General features: G+C 49.8%; 1 long non-coding RNA gene across 2 annotated transcripts; it reads right to left on the bottom strand.

Moving 5' to 3' along the window:
• Positions 1-425: 425 nt before the first annotated feature.
• On the bottom strand, positions 426-2,911 carry LOC141727080 (uncharacterized). 2 transcript variants are annotated; one of them, XR_012578107.1, is made up of 4 exons: positions 2,737-2,911; positions 2,432-2,515; positions 1,687-2,355; positions 426-1,609 (listed from the first exon to the last, which is right to left on the bottom strand). It is a non-coding gene; the product is annotated as an uncharacterized LOC141727080 (long non-coding RNA). The 2 variants fall into 2 exon arrangements; XR_012578106.1 differs by having other exon boundaries at positions 2,432-2,511.
• Between the last annotated feature and the right edge of the window lie 11,299 nt (positions 2,912-14,210).

The following is a 14,210-nucleotide window of genomic DNA, read 5'->3' as shown; positions in this document are numbered from 1 at the left end:
AGGCTCCAGCTTCATCCTGATTCCAAGGCTGTGGCCTTTATTAGGGCTGGCACCTGGCTTAGAGAAAGGCAAAGTTAAATGGCATTCCTGTGAGTGCAGTGGATGACTCTGTGTGCTCTAAGACATGGGAATGCCTCTGCTAGAAGCCTTGTGGGGGGGGGGCCTCAAATAAACAAATAAACACCCTTTCTCACCCTGCTGCCTGCAAACCCCCTCCCAAGAACTCCTAACTGGATACCTGCTCACCCTCCCTCTCCCACTCACAATCCTCAACTCACCTGAAGCCTCAATCTCAAACATCATCCTTGACACTGGGCAGATCCCTCTTGTGACATGATCAAGCTGCTGAAAAAATTCTTCTCCTTGAGAGCTGAGCAATAACAACCACTTCTCTCCACCGCTCACCTTGACTGCTAATATCCGGATTCACTTCCGAAAAAGAAAGCCAAAGAACAGAGCTCTAACAGAGTCACCATGTACACTTCTGCTCCACAGACAAATGGGGCCTCACCTGCTCGGGGGAATCCCCTCACACGGGATGGGGCCCTCTGGCACTGATTTCATTCATCTGAATCTGAAAAAAACGTTAGGACAAGAGTCACACTGTTGCAGGACAACTTAAGAGCTCCAGATATCCTGTGTCCATCTACAAATCCCATCTAGAGGCCAACTACACCCCACATTACACATTCCAAGTCCCCGGGCCCTCTCCTATCGCACCAGGCTATGCGGCAGGGCAGAGCAGCCCCGGCACAAATGTGTGCTGACACCCGTGACACAGGACAGACAGGACAGGACACACAACGGGGACACAACAGGAACAGAAATCTCTTGGCAAGGAAAATGGCTGCAAGGACTGAGAGCATGCAAAAGGAGATGACTCAGTTCAAACTGACGGTGAGCTGATGAGGCTCAGAGAACACTGGAGGAAGAAGATGCTAACTGAATGATTGATTCCAAGAAGAGTAAAGATGGATGCCTAGGAATCCTATGGTCAGAATCCTCTGCCTGCCCTCACATTCTTTCAAGCCCTAATCCACCATAATGGATCCAGGTGGGGCACAGCTGTCCGTACAGCTCAGAACAAGACCTGACAAGACATCTGACTGGATGCTTCCAAAGAGAGAACTTTTGACTGGGGAGCTCAGACAGGTATCAGAATTGCATCTCTGGCCTGGGTGCCAGGCCAAGGAATGCAGAGATCACAGATGCTAACAATGATGCCAAGGTTTCTGACAGGCCCCTCAAAGTGCTAAGGTAAAAGACAGGAGATACACAAACAACACATAATGCACAGCAGACAAGTGACACCAGACACACCGGGACTGCTCTGCCCTGAACACCTCAGCACTGAGATCAAAAGTGAGACTTGGCTTTCATGGGGCCTAAGGGGCCACTTCATGGACACCCCCCCACCGCCAAACTGGACTCAAAAACCCCTCCCAGTAATTCCCAAACCAGCACCCTCTGCCTTCATCCCCTCTGTGGGTCATGGCCCTCTACTTATCTCTCAGACATCTGGCGATGCCAGTCCGTGTCAGGTGCAAAGAAAGGCCACCTCGTCAGCTGGGAAGGTCCTGCTGTCACCGGGCTGGTGTCTCTCAGACAGCTAGATTAAAGAGAACCAAACATCAGTGCCTGATCTTGGCACCCCATCGGCCAAAACCCCACCAGTCTGCTACTCACCCTGCTCCTAGGAAGGCCCGGCACCTGCTAACTCTGACCCTCTGCCATGGATGCAATGCATCTGCACCTGAAAGAAAGTTAGAACATGTGTCAAACACCACCAGGATAACTCACAAGCTGTAAACACCTTAGGTCCATCTAGGAATAGCATCTAGAGCCCAAGTACAGCCCCCATTACAAATTTACACTCCCCAGGGCTTGTCCCATTGCAGCTGGCCATGCGGCAGGGCAGAACAGCTCTGGCACCCATATGTGTGCAGACACCCGTGACACAGAACGTGACAAACAGGGGGACATCAAACACCACACATCACGCTTGTGGTGAGGGCCTCGAGGGAAGAAGGCAAAAGGGACCCCAAAGACACACTAGGGAACACGGCACACCGGAAACCACGACACAAACCAGAGCTGTTCTGCACTGCCCGCCTGAAAGCTGCCATCAAAAGTAGAGCCTCTCCCTTTAGCTGTCCTAAGAGGCCCTTGGAGAAGGTTGCTTTTCCCTCCGCTAATTTTTAAATCTGTCCCAAGAACTCCCAACCTGCTACGCCCCCATCTCCAGGCCGTGGCTCCCAACTTATCTTTTGGACGATCGGTGATGGGAATCCACGTTGCACCTGAAATGAGTCTGCTTCAGAGAGCCTCGTGATGGCCTGTGAGCCTCTCGGTCAGCTACAATAAAGAAAACCAAAACCAAAGAATGAGTCCAGAGTTATGTGGGCCAAATCCCAGCCAGTCAGCTACTTGCCCTCTCCTGAGTGTGCCTGGCTCCCTCAGGCTCCAGCTTCATCCTGATTCCAAGGCTGTGGCCTTTATTAGGGCTGGCACCTGGCTTAGAGAAAGGCAAAGTTAAATGGCATTCCTGTGAGTGCAGTGGATGACTCTGTGTGCTCTAAGACATGGGAATGCCTCTGCTAGAAGCCTTGTGGGGGGGGGGCCTCAAATAAACAAATAAACACCCTTTCTCACCCTGCTGCCTGCAAACCCCCTCCCAAGAACTCCTAACTGGATACCTGCTCACCCTCCCTCTCCCACTCACAATCCTCAACTCACCTGAAGCCTCAATCTCAAACATCATCCTTGACACTGGGCAGATCCCTCCTGTGACACAATCAATCTGCTGCAAAAAGTGTTGTGCTTGACACAACCTGGAATCTCTGAAAGGCGTGCTCCTCCTAAAAACCATAAAAAACAAAACAAGAACAAAACCAGAAATTACAAAGGTGCTTTAACACCCCTAAACACAAAACCCACAATTGTGAACCTACATACTCCCTGAATTCCATGCTGTCTTCTTCACAGTCTCTTCCAAGCCTCTGCTGCTTTAGATGCCCAGAAACACCTGCTGGAAACAAGCTGAGATGAGCTGAAAGAGCCTTTTCACTGAAATGAGAGGAGAACTCCTACCCCAGCACATCCCAGAGAGGGAATGAAGCCCCTCAGCCAAGGCTGGGGTTAATATACCCCCGATGGTGCCCGCCTCTCGTTCCCATGGCACCCAGGAAAAGGGAGGGGGCAAATCCTCCCAGGTGTAAAAGCCCTCAGAACAGCTGCAGCTGTTTGGCCTCTTAGACTCAGATTCAAGGGGAGTAAAGGGCTTGTTATAGAAGAAAACTCTTCACAAAAATAACAGTGCTTTCTTTTTTGCAACAGCTACTTGGAGCAGAAGAACAGAAAACTGGTAAGACATAAAACTTTGTGTTTAGGTAGCATAGCTGGATAAATTGGGTCATTTGCTGTTAACTTACATAATTATTCTGTATTTAACCAAAGCCATCTAATAAATTCACACCCAAAACTCCAGCAGCCCAGCTGGCCCTATCAAATCTGTATGTTTATACATACAGTAAACAATACCAAAATCCCAGTAATACCTATGAGAAGTCTATGAAAGAAACCTATTAAAACCTACCTCAAATACAAACCAACCCATCCAGAAAGTTAGCTTCACTCAAAAAACAATTTACACAGAGTTAATAATACCAAGAAATAAAACAACACACCATATACCACCAATGAATATAATAGTCAAGGCAAAAACCTCCACATTTTAAATTTTTTTTATTTAAACTAACTTCTTTTATTAGCTAGAACAAGAGATTTTGCCAGGACTGTAACAACAACTCCTTCTTCTCCTTCTGAAATGTCCCTTCTCATTCCTAAATTCCTTACAACTTCTGAGTTTAAATCCAAGCCAAAAGCAAAATTCGTGCACTCGTGCGTTCGATGCTCCTGTCAGATTCTCTCTTTCCCTCCACATCTTCTTACGCTTTCAGTCTTCACGCCGTCCTGCTGTGATGAGTTTGACAGAAGAACTGGAAAATGTTAGGAGAGGATTTCCCTCCCTCCCTCCCTCCCCAGAGCTGGTTTCCTCAGCGCATTTCACTCAATCCCAAGCCTGCAATGATGCACGCTCACCTGAAGCAGGGGGAGAAATCTGTAAAGGTTACTAAATACATAAAAGCGCATCCCCATTGTTCCATTACTCAGCAGCCCATCCGGCCAAGGTCAGAGCTCGCTGCCCATCGAGGACACGGCAACCAGCAGGGCCCTTTCTCCCACTCTCCAGCACGGACCTGCGAAGCCAGAGAGGAGTTTACAGAGACCGGGAGCCGGCGGGACGGGATGGGCGCCCGGCCCGACCTTCCAAAGCTGCCGGCAGCGACGGCGGGGAGAGCCACGGCCCCGCTCCGCCTCCTGCGCCGCCTGCCCGGGGCCGCCCCGCCAGGATTGTCCGGCCCGCGGTCGCTCCCAGCGCCTGGAGCGGGGCGGGCGCGGTTTCGGGGACTGCAGCCCTGTTCCGATGCTGCTCGCTCCCGCCCCTCGCACTTCCTTCGCTCGGCAGCCGCGTCCTTCCGCCGCCCCCGGCACCCAGCGGCGAGAGGCAGGGCGATGGCTCGAGGGGTGCAGTACCGCTCTGTGGCCACAGGGCGGCAGACTTACCGGGGTGTGCTATTTTCCCGCCTTTTTGGCCGCCATCTCGAGAAGGTCAAGCGAGTCCGAGACACCCGCGACACGCCACTCCCAACATGGCGGCCTCTCGGCTGCCTGTCGGCTCACGGCTGCAGTACCGCGCTCTGCCCACAAGGCGGCAGCACTGCTGCCCGCCCCAGACGGGGGCGCAGCGCGCCTTGGGGTTGCGGGCAGCGACGGCGGCAAAAAAGAACAGGGGCGACCCCAGACAAAAACTGCTCTGAAATAAATGCCAGAAACCTGCCTCTTATCCAGCAAGAGCCAAACAAGCCCCCTTGATTTAAAGCCATGTTTAAATAAAAGTTTTATTTCTATTTTTCATATTTATAGTCACACGCATATTTATAGTGAACATTGATGTAGCATGTAATTTATACAATATATTCTGTCTATTCCTATTGTTTATATGTATTTCTCTGTGTTTTTATAAATACCTTTCTCTATTAATTGTATAGTTCTTATATAGTTCTTCTATAGTTTAAAACTACATTTCTAAAACACTTTTATTATTTAAAAAAAATCCAATTCTAACTAAAAAAATACCAGAAAACCCTTCTTTTAAACTATACTGAAATATTGTTATATTTAGAGCTTGCATGACTATATACACATTTATATTTCTAGTTTATATTGATGCATTATATTTAAAATATATATAATATGTATCCTGTTCAAATAATAGAGATAAATTATTTTTTAAATTACGTATCATATCTACTGCTAAACCTTGTTTTTTCCTTTATTTTTAATTTTTATATTAATCTTTAGCTATTTATGATATATTTATATACTTAGACTTCTATCTTTATATTATTTGTATTTATAATTTTTATACTAAAACCCCTGCTTTTGCCAAATGAAAAACAAAACCATCCTTTATTTTCAACTACTTGATAAATACTTTTATAATTATAATTATCATATCTATAATTTGTTTTATAAGTATAGTACATCAATTGATATATCTATTTTATATCTATTTCCTATAACATACTAAATAAGATATATACAGTATTACTTTTATTATGCGTAGTATCAATTGATGTTATTTTATATTTACAATTATTTAAAAATTTTATGTATACCTGCATATATTTGAAACACATCTCTATATTTATATTTGAGTTGGGTTGTGTCTATATTTATATTCTCTATCTACATATCTATAAATATACACAATACTCTAATTAAAAAAGATAATATCTTATTGTAATATATAATAACTTATGTTACAAGTAAAATTTTAAAAAAAGATCAAATATATAAAAACAAGAGAGGTTTATTCCCATTTCCACACATCTGTTTTGTTTAAATGTAGTTATAATATTACATTAGAAATCCAATTCCTAAATAAAATTACAATACAAAGAGCATTGAATTGCTAGCAATATCTTCGAAAAACATCAAGATACCTCCAACAGCCAAAAATCTGCCAGCCAAAAAACCACAAAACACTCTTTTCAATAACAAATTCTCATCATATCAGAAAAATGGAACCAAGATAAAAGAAAACCCTATAGAAACACGCACAGCAAATTACAACAACTACTAAAAAAAGAAATCAAACCAACCTACTAAACCCCAAACAGTGCCACTGACCCAGAAGGTTACTAAAAAAAAATAAACAAAATTCTACCTCTACACTAACTCAAAGAATGACCAATCCTCTGTAAATATAACAGACGAACTACTTAACGAAATAGAAAAAATCTCAAGGACTAAAAACTAAGAAAACAACTACTCAATACTACTTGAAAAGATCCACCATATAAATACCCATATTCCCAAAAAAAACCCGATGAACAACAATCAAATACATGAAAGAACAACAGCAAAAAACAATCAAAAAAAAAAAAAAAACACAACAACAAAAATAGCCCCAAAACCGAATAAACTTTCATTTCCAACAAAAAATTTATACCTAACTGAATAAACCCATAGTGTCTCACGCTATCAAATTAAAAATAACACCTAGAAATAAACACAAAGCCTAAAGACAAACGTAACCATAAACAATGTCTCCCATATTACCCGCAACCATAAAACATACACTACAATCAAACCAACCAAATAAATAAAAGCCCTGGAAGACGATAAACACACAGGCAATTCGCGAGATTAAAAACTCGCTGCTATGAACGACACGACGCTACCTCAAAAGCCCACCGAAACAAACACTACCCGCTCACGCCAATAAAAGCCACCTCAACAGAATTAAAATCCGAACCGCTGCTTCGCGCTACGACCCGTAAAAACCATTGCGCGCCTTTCTAAACATAATACCCCGGCAAAAAAAAACATATCCGACTACGAAACCCAATCCGAAACGAACCTTTATCATCCCCACCGGCACCGAGAACCGCACCACTCAGGAAGAACACCGTAGCCCTTAGCGTACACCCGCTTCAAACCGAGCACAGCGATGCAATCAATGCCGACAAAGCGCCTCCGAACCGCGGCACCGCCCCAGCACTGCGAGCAGCCGAAGCCCGCGCTCGCTGCCGGCCCCGGACGAAGCGCGGCTCCCGCCAGGAGAGCGGCTCCTCCGGCGGCTCCTCCGGCACGCGGGGCCGGCGCCGGCCCGGAGAGCTGCGCCCGCTGCCCCTGCCCGGCGGGGCCGGCACCGGGCCCGGGGGTGGCGGCGGCGCCCGAGCCCCGCGCCCGGAGCGGCCGGAGCGGCCGGCACCGCCCGGGCCGCCGCAGCAGCGCCCGCGCCGCCTCTGCCGCCCTTGGCCGGCCCGGCGCGGCTCCCCTCGGCTCGCACCGGCGCGGCTCCGCCACCACCGCCCTTGGCCGGCCCGGCCGCGCCAAATCCCCCGTGCGCCCCGGCAGCTGCCCAGGCCGTGCCAGCGCCGCTCCCGAGCGGCAACGTTCCGGCCCGGGCCGCGGCCACCACAAGCGCCCTCCCATGCAGCGGCACGGCCCCATTGCAGCCCTGCAAACGCTGCCACAGCTGCAGCTTCCCGCAACCGAAGCCCGAAACTGATGCCGCAGGCGGGGCTCGCCTCCCTTCAACAAAGGCAAAGAAGTGTCCTCTCCCCTTCACGTTCGTCTCCTACGAGAGCACAAAAGAAGGGGCGCTCCTCAAATGAAAGCCTTCGACTGATGGCAAAGGGCCATTTCCACCTCCATTCAAACCCTTGAAAATGAGGGACACCACGGCTGCCCCCTCCATTTCAACCCTAAGGTGATGAAAATGGGGTGGCTGCCTTCAAACCAAACCCATAACACCACAAGAATACTTTTCCCATTCCCCTTCAAATAGAACGCAGGGATTCCCTGTCACCCCCGGGATACCCCCAACAGCCTGGAAAAGGCAGCTTTTCCTGCAATCAACGCCCTTAAAACCACAAGTGAAGAGGGATCCCCTCAGTTCAAACGCAGACAAGAAAAGAAGAGGAGCTGCTTCCTTCTCCTTAATCCCTTTCGTCCTCATAAGCTCCATTTCTGCTCCTGGGGAAGCGGGGAGGGACTGGCAAGATGAAATTGCAAAGGGGAAGGACAAAATTCCCCGCTCCAAACCCACACGGGCTCACCTGTTCGGCTGCTGCTCCCCGGCACAAAGATTCGTCCCTTGGCACCTCCTTTAAGCAATGCTTGGACGTATCCAAGCGCGAATCCGGGTGTTCCCCCCGACCCTGGGAGAAGCTCTCGCAGTCCTTCCGTGAGACAGCGCCGGGAGCGCCCCATAAACCCCTCCACTCAGCAGCTCCATGCAAAAATGTACAGAGGCAAACTCTCCCCCCGTTAAAACCGCCTGGGGCAAGAGCCACCCCCTCATCATCCTCACAGCTCACACCTGGGCTGCTCCGAGCCCTCATCATCCTCACACCTGGGCTGCTCCGAGCCCCATCATCCTCACACTCACACCTGGGCTGCTCCGAGCCCCTCATCATCCTCACACTCATACCTGGGCTGCTCCGAGCCCCTCATCATCCTCACAGCTCACACCTGGCGCCGATGCCACTCCAACAGCGCCTCTCCCTGTCCAGCACACAGCCCGCTTCTCACAGACACAGAGCAAACAGAAATCTGCTACGGGCCTTGGCTTTCCTTAGTCCGTCTGGTTCCACAATTCAAACACGTACGTGCACTGATGGCATTGAGGGAAAGCTTTCCAGTGCAGAAAACTATCATTCTGGTAGCACACTTTGATTAACCCTCAGAAAAAGCAGGATCAGCGCCACTCCTAAGACCCCTTGGGACACCCAATGCAGCAGACGTCGAAAAACGGGAAAAGTCAAGCTTGGAGTGGAGAAAGAGAATACAAATACACCAGCCTTTTAAAAAAGCCTTCACACAGCAATAGTGGGAACCAGTCACATTTCTTCTTTCCTTGCTTTCTGTAATGACATAAATATGAAGTAAAAAAAACACATGAAACACAAGGCAGAGCTGGGAATTTACAGGTCTTTATTTGGCACTCTGTCATGGTTTGACCAGGAAGGAGTGGGAATTCTGGGAAGCTGTGGTCAAACCAATGAAGGTTTTGGGTTTGAGACTGGCGTCCGGTGTGGCCAGTGGGGTTTGGACACACCTCCGAGAATACACAGGGGTTAAAAGCAAGGCACTGCCCTGGCACTTCCTCTTTTGGACATCGTCGGGCGAAGAGGTCAGATCTCTTCCCCCCCCCGGCCCGCTGCTGCTGGGCGGGGGAGGGGCCGCCATGCGGGAGGCCTGGGGCCTGGACAGAGGTGGGGGTTGAGGGGGCTTTCAAGGATGGAAGGGTGGGGGAGCCCCAAGAGACATCGAGACAATCGGGCAGCCAGCCCCCCCCCCCCCCAAGAAAAAGAGAGAGAGAGAGAGAGAGAGCCGGCGGCACCGAATGTGATGGCAGCCAGCCAGGAGGAGAAGGGGGGAGGGAGCCCGGCCGGCCGCAGCAGCAGCACGTGTGGGAGTATCATCTCGTCCCAGGACAGACAGAGACTGAAAACTTTTAACCCTTTCTTGCATGATTGGGGCCTTGCAAAAATGCTAATCCTCCTCGAAGCTGAATAAGAAGGGAGATGAGAGATGAGATAAGATAAGGACCTGGCCCGGAAAATTGTGGAGATGATTGGATGGGGAGAGATGATTTGGAGTGGCCTTTTGGCTGGACTTTTCTCGTGGCTATGGACTCAGTTGTTCCTGTGACACAGACTGCATTTAGGGGGAGGCAGTGCCTCAAAACCAGGAAGGTTCTTCGTGAGGACCCCCCGGCCCCAGGGGGTTGGAAAAATATGGGGGGGACAGATGTCCCAAAAGCAGAGACTGTGCCTTTTTGGAGTGAGACAAGGCATCCTTGAAAGACAACCCTAAAAGCAGCTCTGGTCCATGCCGTCAGTGGTGAGAGCACTGGGCATGGAAGGACGATGTTACAAGCGGCAGAAGGACTTTTTTTCTTCCGGGCGGTGCCGAAGTAACAGAGAAGCACACGAGGTTTCAGTGTGCTTGCAGGAGAAGCCTATGGAACGAGAAGGACTCCTTTCCTCTTCATGAACTGATGTTTGAGTATACTAAAGTGTCGTGCCGGGCTGGGCAGTTGTTTTGGGAGAATGTATCGGATTGGGAAAGTCAGGTGGTGGGGGAGGAGGAAAATGGTTTTTTTGTAAGGTTTTCAATTCTTTTCTTTTTTTTTTTTTCCTTATAGTCCCTCCCTATTTTCCTGTAGTTTAAGTAATAAAGTGGTCTTTATGTTTAAGTTAGAGCCTGTTTTGCTTATTCCTGGTCACATCTCACAGCAGACACCAGGGTGAGGCATTTTCATGGGGGGCACTGGCTCTGTGCCAGGCTCAAACCATGACACACTCTGGATGACAAGCGCCTCTTCCGGGACTGCGACACGATTTGGGGACTGGCAGAGAACGGAGGCAGAAGGTGCCAGAGAGCCCTTTCTATTGCCTCCTGCAGCTGTTCTGATGGTTTCGGGGCACAGCTCGGTCCATTCCTAGATAAAAACGCTAGGGCAGTATCTTCAAAACTGCTACCCATCTCCACTCGGAGTTTTCTGCATTCCTGTAAACAATGAGTGGATAGAGAGGGTTTCTCCCCAGATGAATTTAGAGACAAATTCCTATTCTTTACCAAGACCTATAAAAACGAATACCTTGACAGGTTTTAGCATTCTACACCCACCCCTCCCTGAATTTGGTGGCAGCTTTGGGTCCCTCTGGGGCACGGCCCCCAGCGTGACGACCCTCGCCCGCCCCCCGCCTGCTCCTGCACCGCAGTGGGGCTCCCGCTCCTGGGGACCGCGGGGTGCCCGAACGGCATCAGAGCCCCGAGTCTTCACCCCCTTTCCCTGAGCCCCAAAGAAGGCACAGAACGAGTCCGACTGCCCCGGACAGCAGCGCAGCGCTTCCTCCAAGCCCTTTGCACACGTCCATCCCCGCAGAAAGGGATTCTGCTGCAACAAGAAAGCGGGGCGGCTCCCAGAAGGGCCGAGGTTCCTCCCCAGCCTCGCTGTCCCGGGCCAGGGGCAGCGAGAGGGAGCGGCACAGACGGCGGGCACGGCGCGGCACAGAGCGGGGGCCGCTCTCGGCGCCGTGCCGGGAAAGCCGCAGCTCCGGCGCTGTCCGGCGGGGCATTTGACCGGCACGGGGGGATCCGCCGAGAGCCTCCGGCCCCGTGCAGGGACTCCTGCAAGGGCCGAGGGACGCCGGGCTCCGGCCCTCGGGCCTTTATTCTCCGGCGCCCCGAGCCCCGCGGCTGCGCGGCGAAGACGGAAAGGGGGCACGGGAAGAGAGCAGGGCATGAGAAAGGGCGGCGAGGGGGTCGGGCTGTGGAGGAAAGCTGCACGGGAAGGGAAACCCGGGAAGGGGGAAGAGGGAGGGTGGAGGAGGGAGGGTGGACAGAGGACGGAGACAGGGGGAACAGAAGGGAGTAGCGGGCTAGGGACAGGACAGGTAGGAGCCGGGCTTGTGGGGGGAGAGAGAATGGGGGAAAGGGAGCGAGAGAAGGCGAATACGTTGAGAAGGAAGGAGGGGTAGAGAGAGGGACAGGCGGGGAAGCCTCACAGAGCCCCGGCTGCACCCCGAGCCCGGCCCGGCGCCTCGCCCTGCCCGGGATGCTGCGCTCGGCGGAGCTCGGCTCGCTCCGGAGACACTCGGCTCGAATCGGCTCTGTGGCTAAACTCGGCTCTCTTCGGCCGCATTCGGCTGCATTCGCCTCTTCGGCGCGCCTCGGCTCGCTTCGGCCGAACTCGGAGTCGCTCAGTGTGCTCGGCTCGCTTCGGCCGAACTCGGAGCCGCTCTCCATGCGTTCGGCGCGCCTCGGCTCGGGTCGGCTCCCTGAGGGCGGGCAAGCGGCGCCGCCTCACGTTAAACGCGCCCGGCTCGGGGCTCTCCTGCTGCCGCGTCCCGCGGGCGGCCCGCCCATCGCACGGACACGACCGGGAGCGCGGGGCGGCACAGGGGCTCATTAGGCGGTGACCGCACTCGCGCTAATTAGCGCGCACGAGAGCAGCGGGCTCGGTTCGCCTGAGCTCGGCTCCGTTCAGGCAGCCTCGCAAGCCTGGCCTCGGTTCGCTCGAGGCCGTCAGGTTCGGCCGGTCTCGCCTTGCTTCGGCTGAGCTCGTTCCATTCGGCCGAAGGAGGCGTCGTTCGCTCGTGTTTTTACAAATATCTTTCTCTATAGATTGTATATTTCTATATTTAGATTTATACTTCTATAATACTTCTATTATTCAAAATAAAAACCTCGTCGCTAACCAAATAAATACAAAAATCCACCTTCTTTTAAACGAGATTGAAATATTTTTATACTTTCTATAATAATATTCACATTCATATTTATAGTTTCTTTTGATGCATTATATTAATAATTAGATCTAATATATTTAAAATTCTAGAAATGTATTTAAATTATTATTATTCGTATTATGTATCATATCTACTGCTACAACTAATTTTTTCTTCTGTTTTTAAACTTTATATGTATTTATGACATATATCTATACTTAGATTTCTACCTTTATATGATTTGTACTTATAATTTGGATAATCAAAACACTGCCTATTGACAAATAAACCCCCGCTTTATTTAACTATTTAAAAAATATTTTACATTTATAATTTTCCTATTTATATTTATAATTTGTTCTATATTACATGAGAACACACCTGCTCCTGCACCCCAGTGGGGCTCCCTCTCCTGGGGACCTTGGGGTGCCCCAATGGCATCAGAGCCCCGAGTCTTCACCCCCCTCTCCTCTATTTAGAAACTACACAGGAACTTTTTTCTGGAAACAAAGACATTACCTAAATCCTCTCCCCGTGTCCCAGACAGATAGATATTCAGTTATTAGTTGGCTGGGCAACAGTTTCTAAAATAGAATGATAAACAAGATGTGAACTTTTTAGCTACAAGCAAATAGGCAAATCTGAACAAGGTACCGATGGCCAGCCACCGAAGTTATTTTGAAGCAATTTTTTAAACAATAAAATACTGCTACCACAAAAATAAAGCAAAAAGCTAACTACTGGCTAAGAAAGAATTAACTTTTGACAGCAACAACATTCCAACCACACAGGCTTTTTTCCCGATGTCATACCTTATAACTACCTCTCTTGGGAATTCTCATCATGTATCCCAAAAGGAATAAATACCTTAGAGCGTCCTAAAGCAAAAAGTAGCACACATGAGCTCCTCACACTCCCGGCAGTGCACTGAGCTCCTCACACTCCAGCGCAGCGTGCACTGAGTCTGCAACAAATTCTGCTCAGTGAGGGTCTGCAAACAAAGGTTCAACTGATGAATTGAACTGATTGTATAGGGATGTTTTCTAAGCACAGAAGCACAAAAAAGAACAAGCAGAAACAATTCTTAAATAAATCTGCAAGTTTTATTTAGCATATATGCGAGTGATTTCCACCCTGTGGCTTCTCACTTTGATTTGTCTGTAGGTTCAGGAAGATGACAATGCACACTCTGCCTTCCCTGAGCCCCCCACAGCAGCTGAGCGCTGCTCCGTGTGCTCAGATCGTCAGGAGCTGGATTACACGTACCCAGATGGACTGGAACTGCTCTGCTGCAGATTCAGGAGACGACGGCAGAGAGGGGCTGGCCGAGGCGTCGTCCGAATTCCATTTCTGTGTGACGAGAAGCGGTTTGTTCCCAACAGCTGCAACATCCCCGGCTCGCTTCCGTGGTGAGTACCGATGGCACACAAATGGCAGCCTGAGGAAATCGTGTTCTGGGCTCTAAGTGGCTGGGACAGGGTCTGATGTTTTGTTTTGTATCTGTATGACGATTAGTACGACAGGGCTCTGAGGGATGACATGGCAACACAGAATTAAAAACTCCTCGATAGGATTACATCGACGTCTAGGAAAAGACAAAAGCCTGTCACCCTTCTGAAATCTGCTTTTAATCCAAAGCACGGGGATTGTCAGTATACTGCACCTTCCAGCTTTTCAAAGCAGCTTACTTCTGAAGACCAGGAAACATTGATTTCTACAGAAACAATGGGCAACCCCCAGGCTAATTTAAGCACTACTCTTTAATAGGGGATCTGCCAGCGTGCCAGTCCAGCTTCAAGTGCGCTTTATTTCAGTCTCACATCCCCACAAAATTCT

Source organism: Zonotrichia albicollis, chromosome Z (genome assembly GCF_047830755.1).
Source record: "Zonotrichia albicollis isolate bZonAlb1 chromosome Z, bZonAlb1.hap1, whole genome shotgun sequence".
Classification (NCBI taxonomy): domain Eukaryota; kingdom Metazoa; phylum Chordata; class Aves; order Passeriformes; family Passerellidae; genus Zonotrichia; species Zonotrichia albicollis.
This window is presented reverse-complemented; position numbering and strand designations above follow the sequence as displayed.